This window comes from Chinchilla lanigera, unplaced genomic scaffold (assembly GCF_000276665.1).
Source record: "Chinchilla lanigera isolate Chin_1 unplaced genomic scaffold, ChiLan1.0 scaffold00003, whole genome shotgun sequence".
Classification (NCBI taxonomy): Eukaryota; Metazoa; Chordata; class Mammalia; order Rodentia; family Chinchillidae; genus Chinchilla; species Chinchilla lanigera.
Window position 1 is genome coordinate 1,993,176 of NW_004955404.1, and position 3,617 is coordinate 1,996,792.

Below are 3,617 nucleotides of genomic sequence, written 5' to 3' on the forward strand. Positions count from 1 at the left end.
TGACCGCGGAGCGGCGCCCGGCCTGTGCCCTCCAGTCCCGCCCGGCGGCGGCTGCGTCGGGAGCCAGGCGCGGACTCTGCCCCGGCCGGGGCCCCCCTCCGTGTCCTCTTCGAGTGTGGACGCGGTCGGGTGCAGCTGGGAACCCCCGGATGAGCCCTGGTCGGGTCGGACGCAGGGGCCGTTGCAGTTTGAGCGGGCGCTGTGCGGCCCCTGGAGCCACCTGCGGTTCCCCGAGCATCCCGTGCTCCCCAGTGACGTTCGTAAAGTCCCTAACGCCGCGTGTGAGCCGCGACCCGCGGGCGTTCTGTGCGGGGCTGTCGGGGCCGCCTCGCGGGCCGTGGAGCGAGCGGGCTTCGGGGCCGGAGGACAAACCCTGTTCACGCTGGAGTGCGAGGCACTGGTCTGGGCTGTCGAACCCTCGCCCACCCGCACGGCGAGGACGTTCCTCTGCCGTTTGGCGCGCTGGTGCTTATTTTATCGATGAACATGTCTTCCAGTTTGGGCCCAAGAAAGAGCAATGAAAACTAGTACAGTTTCATTTCGGTTTTTTTTTTTTTTCTTTTTTGTGGTACCGGGAGTCGAACTCATGACCTCAGGCTTGCCAGGCAAGCGCTTACGCCGCTGAGCTATATCTCCAGCCCCCGGTATAGTTTCATTTCTATAAGAAAACTTGTTGGCCAGCAGTCCGCACAAAACACTGACATATGGGAACCAAAACATGGGGTGTGCGGTGGGGTACAAGATTGGACATGAAGTGTGTGGCGCAGTATCAAGCCTTTTTGTAATGAGCATTTAATTTAAAAGTACAACAGCAAGAAAGAGATTCTTTTAATTCTAATATTCATTGCCCCAAGAATGAACAGCGTTTATCTGGGCTCAAGAATAATTGTTAGGAGTAATTTACCCCTTCCAATAAATAATCAAGCTGGAGTCTGACCTGTGCTCACTTGGTCACGATGCTGCCTGAACGATTACTTTGTCCTTCTCTCGTTCACGGACCTCACGGACAGAAACCACAAAGGCGCTCGCTCCCAGGTGGAGACGCCTGACCGCCACTCCGCGTCCCAGTGGCCGCCTGCAGTGAGCTCGCCCCGAACACGCTGGGAACGCGGCGGTGAATAAACGGTTGCCTTCCTAGGTTTCATAGACCATTCCACCCCTTGGGCCAAAAAGTCGAAAATGTTTTATTTTTTATTGGCTTTACAAAGTGGTTTCCTACATAAACTTAGAAGATGAATAAATAAGCATAACGGTGACTATGTCTTTTAAATATGCCACTAAGGAAAAACGTTTAATTTTGAAAATAAACTGAAAATCTTGACTGTTTCTTCAGGTTTGCTCTTAATAGTGTACAGCAAAAATAGATGTTTAATTTTTTTGCTAAAGTAACATTTGGAGGGGGGCTGGGGATTTAGCTCAGCGGAACAGCACCTGCCTGGCAAGCGCGAGGTCGTGAGTTCGATTCCCGGTACCGGAAAACAAAGAAACAAACAAAAAAGTAACATTTGAGGGCTGGGGTATAGCTCAGTAGCACAGGGCCTGCCTGGCAAGCCCGGGGTTGTGAGTTCAATTCCCGGTGCAAAAAAAAAAAAAGTAACATTCGGGGCTGGGGGTGTGGCTTGGCGGTTCCTAGCGTGCAGCAGGCCCTAGGTTCAGTCCCCAGCACCAATCAGTCTAAAAAAATGTTTCTGGTTTAACTAGAGCTGCTCAAACCTAGCATGTTCCTAGCGTGCAGCAGGCCCTAGGTTCAGTCTCCAGCACCAATCAGTCTAAAAAAATGTTTCTGGTTTAACTAGAGCTGCTCAAGCCTGTTGGAATAAAACACAGGGAATGAACACAATTCTTTGGGGTTTTTCTTTTTTCTTTTTGTTTTTTTTGGTGGGGATACTGGGAATCAAATTTTTTTGGGGGTACAAAGTCTTTGTTTTGATGTGCTTGAAAAGAAATAAGGTTCATCTGAAACTTGAAATGCTGTAAACATTATGCTGTTATAGTCTGTTCTACTTTGCACTGACACGATTATGCCTCAGAAGAAAATACCACCCTAAAAACTACATTTTGTTGTCATTAAAGACTAAAAGTGGCATTTATGATGTCCTGGAATCATTATTTCTAATTCTCTTTTTGTGGCCTACATTAGGGAGAAAGGTGACTATTTTTTTCTTTATGGTGGCATAGTTCCACATTTATTAAAGATAGGAGTAAAAAAAAACAAACCAGGAGGGTAGGGGAAAAAACGGGCTCTGCAGTGTGAGCTTGGGCCAAATAAAAGTAGAAGGAAGGCAGGAAAAAATAGAAATACACCCACAGCATAGGGCGGACCCCTGTGAGGAAAGGACAGCCCACAGGTGACTAAGGGAATAGGCTTCTCGCTTCAGGTCTGCATGCTAGTAACTGTCCCTGGTCACTCTTACTGCACCGGAACGTGCCAGGTGCGCACACCCAGTATGTCAGAGGGTCGTGTTTTACTCCTCATTAAATAATGGGTTATGTTCATCACTGTGTTCCGGATTTCCAAAAGCATTAAGAACATAACATTGCTGCCAGTCAGGGACTGACCTCAAGACTGATTTTCTGAAGACAAAAGACACCGTCGTTCACTTAGAAGTCATGATCTCCTGCGGCCGGTCCACCGTGCCAGCTGTCCAGATTCAGGGGCAGGCTTTGGTTTCGGTGCCGCTGAGTGTTCTCAGAACTTCATCGGTCTCCTTCAGTTCTGCGTGTGCTCTAAGGCTGCAGCCTAGCTTTCTCCGTCGGGCATTTTACTGCCCAGATCTGACCCCGATGTGCCGCAGGGGCGCTTCAGGAGGGCCGAGCTGAGCACCATTCAGCAAGCTGCCCTCCGCATCTAGCGCGGCGTACGGTGAGGTGTTCAAAAGGATTTACAACCTGGGGTGCGAGGGAGAAGAGCACCCACAGTGCAGGGAAACAAGGGGCAGCGGCAAAGGAGCGCGGGGCGGCGGCGGGGGGCGCGGAGCGCGGCGCGGGCAGCCCAGGCGGGCCCGGGGCGCAGCTTCCGTCCCGCCGCGGGCTAGCCTCGAGGAAAGGTTCTAGCGGCGGGAGCACACCGTCTGTCGCTGGCTTGCCACCCCGAAGAAGCCGAGGCAGCGGGTGCCTGGAGGACCGCAACAGCAGTTTCGCTTTCTGTTTCGCGGGGTGCCGACAGGGGCGCTTCTGCCGAGACCGCTGGAAAGCGGGTCTCGGAACGCCTCTCTTCTCCCAGGATGGGGAGGGAATTCGCCGTCCTACAGTGAGTCCCAAGCGGACAGTTCCTGTTCACCCGCTTCGGGAAGGGTGTTTCCTCGCGCCGCGCTGTGTCAGGAGACAGTGCCGGGGTCACAAGGGCTGTCCGGAGTGGGGTGCGCGGTGCGCGGTGTTGGGGCGCAGTGTGAAGCGCAGGCGTGTGTGTGGGTGCACTGTACTGCGAGGCAGACACGCTGCGTGTGGGGTGCAGCGTTGCCAGGAAACACGGCGCAGGGGGTGCTGGGCGCAGGGGCGCTGTGTTGGGGCGCGGACACCGGCGCGGGGCTCCGGGAGCAGGCCGATCACAGCGGCGGGTGCACCTACGCAGAAGCGCCGCGCCGGCTCGCGCGGAGTCTCCAAGGACGCCGGGTACG